General features: G+C 43.1%; 1 long non-coding RNA gene across 7 annotated transcripts in view; it reads right to left on the reverse strand.

Moving 5' to 3' along the window:
- The window catches only part of LOC125981304 (uncharacterized), a 111229-nt gene extending 93183 nt beyond the window's left edge, over window positions 1-18046 (reverse strand). The window contains exons 1-3 of one of the 7 annotated variants that reach the window (XR_007485881.2): window positions 13757-14015; window positions 13014-13255; window positions 2202-2309 (exon numbers count right to left, since the gene is read on the reverse strand). This is a non-coding gene — a long non-coding RNA (uncharacterized lncRNA). Of the gene's footprint in view, window positions 1-2201; window positions 2310-13013; window positions 13256-13756; window positions 14016-17429 lie in introns of those variants that run through there. The other 6 variants (XR_007485884.2, XR_007485882.2, XR_007485877.2 and 3 more) reach the window with 6 other exon arrangements.

The raw sequence follows: 18046 nt of genomic DNA on the forward strand, positions 1-18046 counted from the left end.
AGCCTTCTTATCCACGAGATATCAAAGCTGTCCTCCCTGCATGAGATCTTGTCAGGATGATGTGACTCACGCAGAGGGATGGCGTCCATTGCAAAGAAAATCCACAAAAGGAGACGAGGCCAGAAAACGACACAAAAGCAAAGAGCAGATTTCCGTGGAGATTTGGCAACGTGCATAAGCTTCCTTGCAAAATATGTTTTTTTGATGTCAACAAAGAAAAGTATTGTGTCTGAAGACGCTTCTTCAACCAGTCCCGGATGACTACACTGTGTGAAATAGTGGTGGCGGCATTTTGCTACTTCTAGACAACTTTTCTAACCGCATTTTCTTTCTTTTCAAATTTGTTTTATAAAAGACGATGTTGGCCGGTGATATTGTAAGGGACGGAGAGAAATGACCTTGTGTACGTCTGTATACTTGTGTTTGTGTAATCAGACAGAGAGGGGGATTAGAGACCCGGCACCTGGCAGGTGGAAACAGTCTGTGCTCATGCTTCTTGGATAGCACTGATACACACACACACACACACACGACAACTTGTCCTTTAGTCATCGCTGTCATGTTCGGTAATCACCTATTGCTTGACTTTCTGTACTGATTGTTCAATCACTGCAACCGTAACAAAAACATTAAATTACGAAAAAATATTTTACTTTATTTTTAAATGTATTGGTATACAAATATAACATAAATTTAAAACAAACTGCCTTTTTCTTTTGTTGCAAATGTGTAAATCAATACATATTGTTTGTCTTATTACCTTAAATTGCTTCACATCATGGATTGGAAGTTTGTCACTGAATTTCTCCTCTCAAAAAAAAAAAAAAAAAATCCAAGGTAAACTAAATCAACATCAAACATCTCAATCCCAACTCTTGTTGGATTCCCAAAAGAACGCTGAGCCATCTGTTGTGGCCCGCTCAAAGATAGTCGCTCAAGAGGAGTCAACAGTGTTAAGTTAAAACAAACACACTAATTAGCCTGATTAAGATCTGGAAGATTCCTTGAGATTAATACTAGTCTGCTTTTGTGAGATACTAGAGTTTACGTCAGGGGAGCGTAAAGGCGATTTGGGGGCTTGTGGGACAAAAACTGGGGAGGAAAGTGAAGCTGAGGGAGAAGGTGGAATGTTGATCATATTAATGGGGGCTTTGCTGTTTGCGGATGAGTGGAACTACATAAAGTGAGCAGAGAAAAGGGGAAATGAGAGCTAAGGGCCAATCCTGGACGTGGGCTTTTATTTTTTTGGGCTTCACTGGGAGTAAGTGTCTCTGCAGGCACTTGTCACTCTGAGGGGCCAGCGTGGGACAATCAGTGATGATGACGGGGGCACGGACCTGTGTCAAGAAGCTGAACCGGGCTGTCATTCAAAGCTCTCTACCCTATGGGATGACAAGGATGGGCCTTAATCTGCCGGGAGTGAGAGGGAGGGTGACAGAGTGATGGAATGAAAGGGGGGGGGGGGGGGGAATTAGACAGGAGGAAATTGGGAGTTGGAGGGGGCAAGAAAGACTAGTTTGGATTTATAATGCTTGCTTGTCGCATTCAAGGAAGTTTTTCTAAATGCTTTTTCAATCTGACTGTCAATGCTTTTAAGTCTGGTTTCAGTTAATAATGGAAAGTTCATTTCAAGGAGGAACTCAAAATGGAGAAAAAGAAAATAGCAAACAGTCGGGAAATAAAAATAATTGTTGTTTGCCCTTTAAGTAGTTGTCCAAGTGCGAGTTAACTTTGACATAATTCACAGGAGGAGACTGTTAGACTCCAGTTGGCAAGAGTGAGTTTGAATTTTCCAAGAGTGTCAAAAGCATGTCTCTTTTAAAACCCAACATACTGTCAACCCAGACCGCCATCTCTCCTTGAACCAGTTTATTTTCAACCAAAACACAGCCTTTACACTTTGTAAATGGTATTTTGTAAATTTGGAGGATTTATAGATCCCAAAGAAGCTGGCGTTCCACAAGGCTAGTCATAGACAGATTGCAGTGGTTTAGTTGTGATGGAATGTGATGTTTAGGAGACAGAGCTGTTAATGTCTGGATGGGATAATAAGGCACCAAAATGACAAGTGAAACATAAGAAAAACATTGTGGGCTGAGTTATATTTCCATGAAGTTTCATTGTCATAGTTCCCATACAACAATCTATTGGTTTTGGTTGCAAATCAATCAATAGATAATACCGAGACGCCGCCATCTTACCTGATCCCATGGCACCGCCCAAATGAACTTGCCATTGGTTGATCCAGAAAGGCCCATGAGTGAGCCATCAACTTGCTATCTTGGACCACAAGCTAGCTGGCAGTTCTCCTGGGAACACAAAGAAATGACCAGTAAAGCAGCATGTAAGGAAACAAAAGTTGCGGAGCCTCAGTCTCATAGTCAGGATTTGCTGAAACTCCAGCAAGATGTTTCCAATTAGACCTCACTTATTCTCGGTGTTGGTCCACCACATCATTTTAAGTAAATTTAACTATAGCAAAAAGCCACAATGTTTGGCTTTGCAAAATGTTCTCTGGTCTGACAGAAGGAGCTGCAATGAAAATCCTTTTCACTCACGGTTACATCTATTCTTCAGTCTGCGGTGTTTCACCGTGATGTAATGCAATAACAGGTAATCTAAAACCAGCTATAAAGAAGCCAGCAGATAATAAGATACCAATTCCAAAGCACAAAAGCAAAATATGTCAGTGGTACAGTCGGAATGAAGCCATTGAAACAGAACACGACTTGAAAGATCTTAACGAGCGTTAACATTTATTCGGAATGCTGCTCATCGTCTCAGATATAGTCTTGGATGCTTTAGCCTAGCATCGGAATTTTCGTTCTCTACTTCATCAGATTACAATTTGACCATCCTAACCTGGCACGACAACAATGGCTTTCTGAAGCATTTGACACAGCGGTAACAAATACTGAACAAAAGGGGTCCAAGGATTGACCCTTGAGGGACCCCACATGTCATGGCTATTTGATCCGCTTAGAAAACACCATCCTGAGTACTGGCAGCATTAATCAAGACTGAACATTATGACTTTTTCCTCTTGGCTCACTTACTCATTGTGAATGCTGAGTACGTAAAATGTGCCATATTTGGAAAAAAGAACCAAACAGTCCAGTTGCACGACAGAAAGACAGGTGGCGAGTGTCATGGTTGCAGGTCACGTCCCATGCGACTCTATGCACCAAGAGAACCAGCTAATGATCTTTCATCGCCCAGATGTACGGTGTCCCGGAGGTGATCGGAGCCACGACCTGACACTGCGATGTCCCAGCATGCTCGGCAGATGTGGGTCAACTGACATCTGTTTCTCAGCACAGGCCGGGCTCAGCTCGCCACGACCCAACCCTGATGCCATATTCATCCTAATAACCACTCCCATAATCACCAGGGATTATTCTAATATTAGTGTGCACACGCACTGGGACTGCTCTGATTAAGGTATAGTGAGTGCTCCATATGTTTTTTTTTTTTTTTTGGGAGGGCTTTTTGGGGGGATTTGTATGTTTTCAGTCCCTCAGTGAAAAGCCATGAAAAAGCCAGCTTAGAGAGGACTAAAGAGAGTCACTGCATAAATAATATTGGAAAATAGCCTAGACAAGAGGAAGGAGGGTGGCGCTGAAGTGGTTTAGCTACAACGCATGTTTGGGCCATGATGAAAATGGAAATAGTTGTCCTTTAAAAACATGAATCTCCAAAATCTTATGTAATTTTGAGTCTGAGTCCATCAGCCAATCAAGATGATTTAGATCCCCTGAAAATGAAGGTACTCCTTGTTCTTGGAATGAATTAAACGAGTGAGTAAGATATATTTTTTGTGCAAAACAACATATGCAGTCATTATATAAAATATCTTTCCATATAATGTGTTCTTCTTTCTTTATATATGCTGCGTCTGAAATTTTCAGCTTCCCTTTTTACCCTAAGAGGTCTATTTGTGGAAGTCATGGCCTGCTGGTGTTTATGACTCTCTGGGCTCCTACTGCTGAACCCCCCCCCCCCCCCCCCCCCCCCCCTACCTCCACACCACACACACACACCAAGCAACATACAACACACACACACACGGAGTTGTCCCTTAACTGCTGACTCTCAACTTCATTCCGAGCTGCAGCTGCATCTGCTGTCACCATGGAGACCTTGTTTATTACTTAACCCCCCCTGCTCACTCACAAACACACACACAAGGATGCAGCGGTGGCAATCTGCAATCTCCCCCTGTGTTTGATTTGGTGTTATAAGACCCAACGGATCACAGCCCCCAGCAAGCCCGGACCCATATGCACAAACACACAGAGGCAGCAGTTGGCCTAAATGGATGCAGCAGGGCCCGAGTATAAGCGGCACACTCCCTAATCACCTCCAGGCTGCTCTGGATAATGACATTTGTGAAGGCTTGGCGCGTTAAGAGCCAGGTATGCATACCTTTCCTTTCGTTTTGCACTTCCACCCAAAAAGACATTCAAATAAAACATTGCATTATTTTCAGGGTGTTCCTCCACACATACAAGTAGGCCACAGTTGAAGTTTCACGAGTGGCCCGGCGCATTATGCAACATGTGAGATCCTGCTAATCTTGTTCAACAGCCTGCTCCTCCTGGCCATGTCGAGGCCACCCCGCACACATACACACACCTCCTGGCCATCTTTGGAGCCATGCATGGCTACACACCCAGGTGGCCTTAATGGGTTTAAGAGTGAGTCCAGATCCCGACCTGAGCTCTTGGGTCTCCTGTCTCTGCATGTGACAGCACAGCAAGTGAGACGCGTGAGAGGTCAAGGCGTCACTGAGATGGCCAATCACATCACACTGCTTGTAACGGAAGTGGAGCGTGACAATGCTTGACTACACACGTTTCTTAAAACCTCCACCAAGATACCGAAATGCTAAAACTAATAGATTTGAATGTGTAGGAATAAAAAAAGTAAGAATTAAAAAAAAAAAAAAAGTACTACTTATTATAGAAGACCCAGAATCCCTCCTTGTCGGATTTCACGTAGTTTCATTCTGAATCTGGAGACAAACTCTCAAGGGAAAAATCGTGGGTCCTCGTGGAAGTCTACACACTTTTCAAACCGTTCAGTCCACGCGACTGTGACAGAAATGACGGAGCCTCCCCCAACGGCAGCAATGTTTCACAAGGCATACTTTGATAACAGCAAAAACAAATAACAGAGCAGTCCTCACAGGCAGCCCCTTGTCAGGGCTCGGTTCTGGACTCCTGAACCGAACAAAACAATTGGTTCCAGATTGAGGCGGGCTTCTGTTCTCCCCAGGGGGATGGGTTAAATATATCGCAGGAGCGAACGAGAGCGAGGCAGCAATAACAGTGGAAATGGTGAGAAAGTATTTGAGAGAGTAGGAAGGAGCGAAACGTGGAAGAAATGGACAGTGTGGGAACATTGAGAGGGGAATGGATGGAGAAATCATTTGCACACAATGGAAAAGGAGATGCCATTGAAATTAATGGCAACCCTTGCAGGCCTTGTCGCAAAGCAGCATTGACAGATGTTGCAGAAAATATGAATCAATGAAAATAATCCTCTAATATTTCTGTGAAGTGCTGATGTGGTGAAAAAGGAATGAGGGAATAAAAGAAAATGGATTTAAAAAAAAAATATTTTCCTTGGCGTTGACCTCCTACAAAGAATTCCATGATCATGCATTGTTTCCCTTTGGACAAACACACACACACAAACACACACACACACAGAACTCGGGAGGTAAGCGATGTAAGAACAAACAAAGCATGTCCAATCATAAGTGCAAATGGCGACAAGTGACAGTGATGCGACACGACAGGCATGAAGCATCAAACAATATGAACACTGAGTCCTAATGGAGGCTGCGGCACCATGCTGCATGTCAGCAATATCAGACGCGTGACGGCTGAAGTCAGACATCGCCATGGCAACCTGCCAGCCACGACATCATCTATCTACTGGGCCAGTAAGACATGTTTGCCAAGATTAGTGTTGTCTTGCTAATGTCAACAGCCAAACACAATGCTAGTGTCAAAACAATGCTAAGTAAGTACAAACAATAATTTTTTGTTATATTTATTTTCATATTATTAATAGATTTTTATTGTTAAAAACAGCTACTATTTAAAATGACATTTCTGTTTTGATTGCAGAATTGCGACACCACTGGTCACACGTGTACACATGCACACAAACAGGGTGTCATCAATCAGCATTAAAGGTGGCACTTTCTCCTCTTCATGTGTCTCAGCAGCCTGTGGTCACATGGGAGACTCCTACAGCAGCTGTGCCAAACACACAGTGGTGCTTCTATGCGCCAATGTATGCATTTACTGTCTGCTATATAGGTCTTAAAATACACGGAAAATTAGTGTGTGATGAAAAAACAAGCAGCACTGAGGTCATGCTAAGGCCTCCCTTGTGATGCGTGACTTTTTTCAAGTAAATGTCTATGTGCACGCTTTAATCAATTAATAGTGATCCGTAAGTTTCATTATTGTATGCCAAGTAAATGCAAGTATTCTTGGCTACTACTGTGAACTACTTGTTTGCTACTTTGTTTACCGTATTTTCCGGACTATAAGGCGCACCGGACTATAAGGCGCACCTTCAATGAATGGCCCATTTTAAAGGTTTGTCCTTATATAAGGTGCACCGGACTATAAGGTGCACCATTAATGCATCATGTCAGATTTTTAATCCAAATCAAATCATTCTCCATTTTATCTTTTTTATTTCAACTTCAGACGCAACAAATTACTTTATAATCACAAAATAATGAACCATAGTCTTTTTGATTCATGATTCATAGTCTTCAGCGGGCCACTTATGATTGATTTCATGACACAATGCTTCGGGCCAGTTTAAATTTAGGAATTCGGTCCATATTTAAGGCGCACCGGACTATAAGGCACACTGTCGGCTTTTGAGAATTTTTTTGGTTTTTAGGTGCACCTTATACTCCGGAAAATACGGTACACATTTTCTTTTGAGCTAGGACATTTGTAGGGTCTCTCTTATATTAATATAATTAATATCATAAATTCAGAAATCCAGCAGAAATTCATAATTAATTGCACAACTTGAATCAAAAACTAGAACATTCTGATTTGAGGGAGAACAAAAACTAAAAATTGAATGAACAATGTTAATTGCTTCATTTGAGCTCATGAGCTTCAAAAAGACATCAGTCATACAATTAGATTGAAGAGAGTTTGTGTTTCCTATGTCAGCAAAGCCAGACGTTGTTAGCCCGAGGCACGTTGATATTTAGCATGCTGTTGCATTTTATCGCTACCACACACAATCCCTCTTCTGCAGTGTCGCATCTCAGGCGTCTCCACACCTTTAATGTGAGTCAACCTGAGGAGAGGAGCACGTTATCTCAGGCAGCCTCAGCCTTGATAATGGGCCGCATGCCGGAGATACTACTCGTCTTTGGGCAGCGGGATTACAAGGTTTACCCGTGAATGTCTTTTGCTACGCTGCTGCTACTGGCGCGCATATTTTTTACCGTGACGGTGATACATAATCAAAGAATATACACATTACAAGGAAAACCTTTTCACATTGATTTATTCAATACCCAGCTAAAGGTCTATGTGCTTGTATGCTCTTTGTTCAGACTAATAAAATAATTCAGTCCACTTGTAGAAATAACTGTCGATGCTCCTTTTTAGTAGATAAATAGACACAGTAGGGTTTAAATCATAGGTGTCAAACTCAAGGCCCGGGGGCCAGATACGGCCCACCACATCATTTTATGTGGCCCGTGAAAACAAAATGTGCATCAAATTATCTTCACTTTAAAAAAGAGGTAATAGTAGAAGAAGAAAAAATGTTAATAATAAAATGCTAGTCTCGTCTTACTATTATTGCGGCCAAAGAGGGCACTAGTATGTAAACCTTAAGCTGGATATGAAGGATATGGAATGAATGCACATACGGCTTCCCATACACATCCAGCATATTCATCTGGCCAGGCCCTTCCATGCTTTGTGTGCTTGTTGGGTGATGAGGTCTGCACCCATCTGCTTGTGTGTGTGTGTGTGTGTGTGTGTGTGTGTGTGTGTGTGTGTGTGTGTGTGTGTGTGTGTGTGTGTGTGTGTGTGTGTGTGTGTGTGTGTATGTGTAATCTGCCTGAGACAGGCTCCAGTGCTTAGAGGGTCCAGACTGCAAACACTGCACAGGGATGAGACACCTGCCACAGGGCTAAGACCAGAGCCTCCACATACACACACATGCACACACAGATGGAGAGGCCACAGTTACCATGGACAAAGCAGTGCACCAGCAATCAATCACATCCCCAGGTTTGTCATATTCACTCGTTCCAGTGCTCTTTTAAATCATATTTACGCTACACATTCCCAAGTGCGTGTTTGGATTTTCTATCCCCGTACCGCAGCCACCAGTACTAATTAGCTGCTATTAATCGTCCACGGAGGAGGAAGTACCATTTGACAGTTGCTCCTTGTACGCCATGCTGCTTAGTGAGGAGGGGGGGGGGGGGGGGGGGGAGGGGGTAGAAAGCTCCACTTATCCTCATCTTGAAGTCTAGCTTTGAGCATCTGCTGTCAGAGTGTCAGGTCTGAATTTAGCAAATGCCCAAGCACGAGGTGGCTGCGTTCTAAACGCCCGACGCTCAAAGGAGTGTCTGTGGAGGCGCGGCACGGCGTGCCAAATCCGAGCTGGCTAGGAGCTCCCTATAGGCGAACAGATGGCCATTACTATCATTTATAACTTATTAGCAACTGTAATCTTACCTGCAAGTGTCAAGCAGTGATTTTTTTCTTTTGACAAAATGTTATCTTTCATCTTCCTCCTATTTTTTTTTAATTTACAGAAGCAACATGGTGGCCTAGCAGTGCTATTAAATACTGAGACTGTATGTATATAGAAAATATCAGATGATGTTTTTGTATGGGACCAGGAGAAGGTGCACGCGTAGGTTTGCTAAGTTCAAATTGCACCAAATGTTCGACTACTGACAAACAAACACACGTGATGGCTCACATGGAGCAGCCAAGCAGGTGTGGGCATTGACGTTTCTGCTGCGAACAGGCTGCATCTGTCATGTGGCAAAGCAGAAATAGCTCCAATCAATGTCCCCCCTCGGACACACACCCACACATACAAATGTTATACTCACGCACGCAAACACACACACACACACTAGGTGTGGCTGCTCGCCAGCAAGCTAGAATAGGCGAGGTAACCGACCAGTGGGAGCGATTGATTAGCTCGTCCGTGCAAAGCCAAGATGGCTGCAAGCATCTTGCTTGAATTTTATTTGAAGTCACGTTTACACCAAATAAAGTCTTGCTATAAAACATTTCAACTTGCCATGGTTGAGTTTGGAAATATCCACCATAAACTGATCTGTGATTGTTCAAGCAATGCCACAATTGATCACAAACAATATAACTAGAAGGCAAATCATACTTCATGAAGAATTCCTTTACGCGGTTTTGCGGGAATTGATTTTGTATTCATTTGTGGAAATTGGCTGTATCCTGTGAGTTAATATTTTACAAGTCATATTGACTCCTGTGTAAAGGTTCACTGATACTAAAAACAAAGCTACAGGAGATTTTTGCACTGTACTGTGTGTGTGTGTGTGGATAGAATGACATCATAGTAGCGGTAATAGCTGATCAATTCGGCAAGTCTGATGTTTTTCTGACCAATCAATAGACGGTATCTTATCTCGCTCAACCCTGTAGATCGCACCAATGGTGGCTGATAAAAGCAGACAAAGTTGTTGGTAACCTACTTATGTATGAAATGTATGTATGAAATTTTAACTTTTAAAATTTCAAATTGGAGAGACAGTAGGAAGCCTTTGACTCAGTGTGACATCGCCATTTTGCAGCAGCTAATTTGTCACAACCAATTTGGGTCCGTACGGCTGAGCTTTCTATTGAGTTGTGATTTTCCAAATGGCACGTGCCCCCCCTCCATACACACACACACACACACACACTCAAACCATCATTTGTGACCATTTGGAAGCGAGACAAATAGACGGGCAGACAGAGAGACAGAAGGAAGGCAGATGACTGGCTTTGACCAGCTTTGTGGGGAGATGTGTGCAGACGGACACGCAGACACAAATGAGTGTGGACAAACAGACAGACAGATAGACGGACAGAAGGTAGACTTTTGTGTTTTCATGTGTGTGCGTGTGTGTGTCAGCGGATGTCAGACCAGGTTGTGTGTTCCTGCAGTGGTAGAGATAAGAGAGAGAGTGCGAGAGTGCGAGAGAAAGCAGGAAGCTGCTCTCCTGGAGACAGATGGACTGCCATGCTGTGGACACACAACCACATACACGCACACACACAAAGTGACACACAACCGTTCAGACAGCAAGAGAACACATCAGAGAACACCAACATGGCTGCTTAAACAGGCATCCCGGACACACTTGTGGAAGGAGTTAAAAACTTTGCACAACTTAGAATCCCATTCAAACTGCTAAGAGTGTATATCACACAAACACACACACAACAAGTGCTAATCATGCCAGGTATATGGCAACAACCAGGTCACACCCAACCTGAGAGCTATGGCGGATCTAAACTACACCATGTTGTCACGCAGGATGTGTTGAGGACATGCGCAGACACACACGCACCCACGAACACATGTTCTGATTCGTCCTGTGCATTTTCAACACACCGTGAACTGGAAGAGTCTTCACAGCAGCCTCACACCCTCATTTGGGTGTCTCGGCGAGCAGGCGTCTGTGAAGGTGTGTGTGTGCATGTGTGTATTGTAGGTGTGTTTCACAGGATTGCCAACACATCTCCTTGCAGCCCTATAGGAACAGAGACATCTGTGGAGTGAAAGGACGCCAGCTTGCATGGTCGTCTCAGGAGGGGAAGAGAAAGGGAAAAAGGGACGAAGGGGAGCGAGGGCAGGAGAGAAACGTCCTATTTAGTTTAGATAGAGATAAATAAGTCAATTAAAAAAAAAAGTCCTGCGTTCAGTACGCCTCAAGATGTAGATCTGTTATGATTTACGTTTCTGAATATGACCACTAGCTTAAAATAATGTATTTAGTTTTTAAATTATATTAAAAAATGATTATAATAATGTATTCAATACATTCATTTCTACAATCACAACACATCCAGGGAGCTCAGAATCTGTTTGCCCACACCTAGCTGCAACCACTTCACACGCCACAATTTAAACACGGTTTTATCTGGTCTATAGTCTAGTCTACTTTCTGACACCAAATTGTCAGGTACACTGAGAACGTTTAGAAAATGCCCTCAGTCTGATGAAATGCCCAGCAGCAATACGATCTGCCAAATCCCAAATCTAAACACGCCCCGGCACAACACTGAGGATGCGCCAGTTTTTACGGCAAGCTCGTGCACCTGTCTATAACAAAAAAAAAAAAAAAAAAAGCCCATAGTCTTTGGAAGCTATAACATATGCTTATTTTCACTTATTCCAACCTGACCTGCTTTGTGATGTGTACAAAATAAAAAAAAGCGAACCCAAGTACGAGTATCACAGCATCTGCAGTTCATCTATAAAGCTGCAAGGCCGAGCCCCCCGCCACAAATAGAAGGGATGACAATACAAGCAAATGCCCTTATTGTGTGCACAAGTGAGCGCTCTGGAGCAGATGTGCCCCACGGCACCTTGGGAGTATATGAGCCGGGCAACGGGACACAGGTGCACCTGCTCTCTGCTCTCCTCAAAAGGTCAGCCAAAGTCAGACGACCGCGCAACCTCACAGTGCATTTGGTGTGGCGAGAAATAACCGTGAAAAAGTGCGAACGAGTCAGTGGAAAAGACGAACCCGCAGTCCGATCTCGTAAAACGCTACCGTGAAGCCCCCCCCCCCCCATCTAGACAACCATCATTGCCACACGTGGCTCCGCCGCCTTTGCCAAAGTGCATTTCCAGCCATGTGCGCAGGTATACAGCGGAAAACATGTGCAGCCGGACCAGTGCCAGGACAGACAGAAGGTCCGCAATGATGTTTCACTACATAGATTATGCAGATTGTGTGAGCGGCGATCGCGAAGTAGTTGGGAAAGGAAGCAATGAGGGATGAGGGGAACGAGTGAGCGAGGAGGGAGGGCTGCGTGCAGGCTACAGCTGGCAGAGGGATTCCCACAGCCAACTGTCAGTGTAGAGGAGCTCCTTAACAAGCGCACAGGCCTCTCAGAAAGGAGCTTTAAAGTGGCCACATGGCTTGGACGTCAATGCAGAGCTGAGCCCAGCAGCAGGCAGGCTTTACTGGGACCCTCACACACACACACACACACATACACACGGTTGTACACAAGCTCAAACAAGACTCAGTCGGCCAGCTGCTGACAGGGACAAGAGTGTCCAGAGCGATAAACCTGTGCACGTGCATGTATGTGAGAGATGAGAGCAAGGAAGAGCAAAGGAGCAAGAAGCTTTTAGTAGGCTGACGACTGTACCCTATGTAGGACTCGCAGATTTTTTTTTTGAAAGCATAGTGGGTTTTTGTCTGCAGGTTTAGCGGTGGTTCATGGCAAGAATGGTAAAATGGGATTTTTTTTTTCTTTCGCAAAAAAGGTCACTCATAGAAGTCACTAAAAGGGCACTAAATTAGGGACACCTCCCCAACTAGATTGCACTGCAATTTCAAATATATTTATTTGTGTGTATCGAATTTGGTATAATTTCTCATTCTTATCAAATGTTGATTTTTGCTTTTATGACCTAAAGTTTTGAAATGAAAAAAAGTCAAATCAAAGTTACATTCATGCTTATCTGTTTGAATATTTTTGTAGGAGTTTTGTTATACAAATATTTAATTTTCCAATATGGAGCCTATTTATTTATTTATTTATTTATTTATTTATTTATTTATTTATTTATTTATTTATTTATTGTTAAGGAATATCCTGTGTTAGAAATGGCTCTTAATGACTCTGCAAAGTGCAACCCCAATAGTGAGAGCACAAGTCTCTAACAGTGTCAATCCAAAATAAACATTAGCATCTTTGTAAGTATACAGTGTGCAGGTGTACCTAATGAAGTGAAGTATATTTCCAGTGACAAAAGGGTCGCTTTTTTGTTCCCACCATCACTATGCCGGACCACCGCTGCAGTAATGTGGCTGCATTAGCATTTCAAGGAGCCTCCATTAAGAAGGGTAAGAAAAGCTGCTCTCGGCAGGGGGAAATCCATTTTGTCCCGGGCTCCAACATCTGCTCCAGCCGTCTCAGGGCCAGAAGGACGCTGGGATAAAGCCGAAGAGCCCTCTGATTTACTGTAATGACACACGGACAGATAGACAGACAGACGGGCAGAATGGGCGACCATATGCGGAAGCGCGGGAGGAAAAAGGGGAAGAGACAAAAACAACTTCTGTCTCGCTGTCTGTCATTTTTTTTCTTATTTTTTTTATGCTGGTGCCTTCTTCGAGCGCTTATGTGAGCAGTGGGAAAGGCAGCATGCCAGAATATGCTCTGTGTGAAAGTCTACAGTAGTGGAGATAATAATAGAAGAAGGTTGTAAAAATAGCACCACCATCATCATCATCATCATCATAACACACTGCTGGATAAGAGTGTGAGAACTTTGCAGGGTTGGTCATCATTTGGATTCCAACCAAAAGAGTCAAACAGGCACGATGCTACGACTCGCTCGCCCTCGATTTGTTTACACGAACCCGAAAATGGAAACATTTGAAAATTATTCTCAGAAAGGATATTTTTGACACAGTTCGTACTACACTGAAAACAAAAGATAGAAACAAATGCTCACTTACTGATTTAGGTTTGAGGGGCAACCACAGAACTGTCGAGTGGTGGAAAAATAAATCATTGTAAAGCCCTTGGAGAAACTTGCGGGATCAAATAAATAAATTTGACTCTACTTGACTGACGCCTTGACTGATCGACTACCTCAATCAAAAATAATTAGAGACCGTTCATTTTTTTTTCCAAATGAGCAACCTTACACATACAGCCGGGTACCAAATGATTATTTCCCACACTGCATGACACACTGAATTATTTTAATCTGGGATGAACAGTCTCTTGTGTAAAAAAAAAAAAAAAAAACAATGTAGGGCAAACGGCATGTCTTCTGTTTCAGCACCGTTGCAGCAATTTTGCAAGCACGAAAGAGGGTAGTGGAAGTCCACTGTTGGAGTCGAATTACATAACGAGTCTTGTAATAATACAGCGTGTGACCAAAGTGATAGTTTGTGACCTTGCGGCTCCACAGTGTTGATATTGTCATATGACAGATTGGCGACAAAGAGCATGATGATAGCAAATTCCCCTAAGGCGAACACGGCCGCAATTGCAGTATAAAAAAAACATTTTTTTATAAAACCTAAGCAGTGGCGTGACACGCAGAACACGACGCCACAGTGATGGATTGCCACACAGTCAAGTGACAAAGAAAAGCTGATAAAGTATATTTTCTGGTGTTCTCACTGCAGCTTATCTAAACGCTCGGCTCGATAACTCATTGCAGTTTGTCTTTATTTGAAATATATAGAAAGCGTCTCGGGGAGTTTCAACAGATGATGTGCTGGGGAGAGATTTTCAAAACAATAATTCATGGTAAAGAGGTAGTTGGAATGTTTAAGGTTAGTGGAGAAGTTTTGTTCGGAAAAGCTAAGCTATTTTATTTATTTAGCACATTTTGATTTTTAATTATTTCCATCAGTATTATATAATTACTATAACTACTACTTTGCATATTTACTATTATGATATTCAATATTAAATGAAAAATTTGTGTCATCTAATCATAGAAATAGTTTTTCTTGTGAGTGAAGACTTGCAAAAAGGAAGCAGAAGGCTAGCTTGCTTGCTATACTTGGAAAAAAAGAGGGTTTGACGTCGTCTTTCTGCTGGCGGATCATGTCCAGTGTATACACACACACACACACACATGCACGCACACGCACACAGCCAGATGGAGAGCAGCGCTAAAGCTTAGTTTAATGACAAAAGGACCCTCAATCTGGACACGGATTTATCACTCACTTTAAAGTCCATCTGCGACAAGTTTGGACTGTAAACACAACTGCTCAGTCTTGCTGCCTTCTTGGGCTTTCGTGTTGGAGGATCTTAGCAACTCCCTAGAGTGTGTGTGCGTACACATACGCACACAAATTCCTGCACAGGCCCCTCATTTAAGGTTTCAAGGCGTGTTACAAAAACGTGTGGTGATGTGACGCCGTGTGACGAGGAATGAGAGCGCGGGACTTTACACTAGGCCCGGCATCACGTGAGGTTGGGTCGGTGAGGGAGATTTTTTTTTTTTTTTTTTGGCAAGGGGGGGTGAATAAGAGTGACAGCACAGAGATAGACTAGCTACCTATTTATAGCCCGGGCCATCTGCAGAGCTCCCTCTTGTCTTTGGTCATCCTGCTCACAAAGGCTTGGAGGCAGATTCCAGCAGCCCAGCCGCTCCACCATCCATTCACTATTCATTCCCGAGCCGGCAGCACCATATGGATCCGGCCCCACTGCTGGGCCCTGGCCGGCCCGCTTCTCCCACTCCAGCTCTCTTTCTGCAGATTGACATGGTAATGAAGCCTGGGTGGCTTGCTTTTCTTCTTCTTCTGCCCTCTTTCTTCCGACGTCTTCCCCTCTTCTGCGCTCAAAGGAGCCGCCATTGAACATGGCCGGACCCCCACACCAGACACCCCCCCCCTCCTCTTTCCAGGCCTCTCACATACCCTCACAAGAAGAATGTGCCTCACAATAGTGCACACCTGCACCAATGCTCAAGAGTCCCAAGGTGAAAATCTGAAATATCAAGAAATCTATTTATTTATTTATTTATTTATTTATTTATTAAATTAAATTAAATTAAATTAAATTAAATTAAATTAAATTAAATTAAATTAAATTAAATTAAATTAAATTATAGCCCTTCCACATGCTATAAACATATTTCAAGTTCTTAAAATGCACCTGAACCCATCCAAAAAGATTTTTATACCCTCACACATACCACACGCACTGATTCGCAAGTCCAAGTACCGCGTTGTGTTAGTCAGCGCGCACTCAGCTGCACTGCATCCTCTTTTTCCCGCTCATATCCTCTTTTGAGCTTGACCATCGCTCTTGAACGAAGGCCAACTGGCAATAAAGCGGAAATGGAATCAGAGGGGGGTGGCTTGGTAGTTGGTGGGGGGGTCGGGGGGTGTTAAATGGGGATTCTACACAAGGAAGCTGTTTATGATGCCACAAAGCGCAGCTTCGTGGAAGGAACACAAGTGCGAAACGGATCTCAAACAACAACTTCTGTCAGCCTCCCTCTGTCACACTTAAAATGACAAAAGGAGACATTTCTAAGAAAAAATAACCGCGTAGTTCAAAGACGCTTTCCAAAAAGCCATATATCTTACATACACATAAAACTTATGTTGAACTCATTGTCATCCATAAAAAGCATTTGCTTCCAATTTGTTACTGCTGTTTTTCATTGTTTTGGTCCTTCTCATTTTTCAATTGCTACAGTGCCTACGTTGGCTTTATTTAAGACCTTGTTTTCGTTGGCGATTGTCTATCGCTCCATTAGAGGTGAGTCTACAAGTTAAAACAACTCCAGCATGAGATGAAAAGAGCCTTTAAGTAACGCGTTAAACATGTTTTGATGCTACGCTTTCAGAAATAGGAGTAGCTTCAAGAGGAGTCCTTTTCTGCATATAATCTGCATGACTATTTATTTTCATTTTTATGGACTGAGGCTGGATTTATGTGGCATGAATCAAATGACAACTAAATTTCGGTGACAACCAGGTCATGGTTACCTCTGAACAAGAGAAAATCCATGAGCAGTATGGAGTATCATTGGTGGGCTGCAGCGGAGCAGTCACCTTGGGATCAGTGCGGCAGCCTGAGGCGGAGGCCAGCCTAGTTAAGCATGCATGCTGTGCTGGGCCTAAACCTAATTAGGTGCCATCCCAATGTCAACACTGCTGATAGAAGACAAGACTTCTCCTCCTCCAGCCACGCTGTGAAAGGCCTCCAAAGAGCCGCCTTGCTCGGTCGGCCCTGGCCATCTGCAAGCTTTTTCGGCAACAACATATAATCATGTTGTTTTGACATCAAGTCAACAACTCACAATTGATTAACGGTGCATCAGTACAATAAATGTATTTTATTTGGCACTGATTATTTTATCTTATTTTCAATCCGGTCCCAACTTTTATTCAACAGGAAGTAGGCTGCCAACACACAAACGCTTTAGCTTCTTCTCACCTTTGTTATCACTACAACCTTGGCAGAGGACTGCGCTCTACTAATTGAGATAAAACAGTGGAATTAAGGTGCTGGCTGACTACTTAAGAGTCAGATTTATAAATATATAAACCCAAAAAGGTAGTTTATTCAATTGGCTACCAGTTATTTTATTTCTCATCACTCTTGCCTGTGATTTAGGGCTATATAAATAAACTTGACTTGTCTTACCTTTGTTTGTGGATTTGTTTGGGCCTGCACCTCATTAAGTTCTGATGCCATCAGAGCAGATCCATCATACGTTTGAGCTGCTGGCTTTTCACAACAGCTGTATTTCTCCAACAAGACATACAGCAGGGGCTCATCTATCATCACCCCAAAACTCCTCCATCACTTCACAGTCCAATTCAATTATGGGTACAAAAATAACTGAGATCTGTGATTTGTTTGTGACATGCATGGTCTAGTCTACCTCTTGAGCCAAAAATGGGGCAGTATTGATCATTTGTTGGCTCATATGCGCCCCCCTTCAGTGTGGCAGAGTACTCCCTGCCTCAATCTGTGCCTTTTTACTGTGGTTTTATGTCCCATCAGCAAAACAAAGCATTTTGCCTTTGTAGATTTTTTTTTTTTTTACCTGTCATGATGGCAGGTGAGGCATATCTTCACTTGCCTCCCCTGACCACACATTTTATTTCTACTCCTGCTCACGGCAGAAAAATGGCACAGACTTCCTAATTCGGGTCGACCAAATACGGAAACCTGGTGCTCGGAGGTAAACATGTCGTTGCGCACAGTTGCCTTTTTAATGTGTCATCAAACCGTCATCTAATTCCATTTATACGGCT

This window comes from Syngnathus scovelli, chromosome 14, assembly GCF_024217435.2.
Source record: "Syngnathus scovelli strain Florida chromosome 14, RoL_Ssco_1.2, whole genome shotgun sequence".
Lineage (NCBI taxonomy): Eukaryota > Metazoa > Chordata > Actinopteri > Syngnathiformes > Syngnathidae > Syngnathus > Syngnathus scovelli.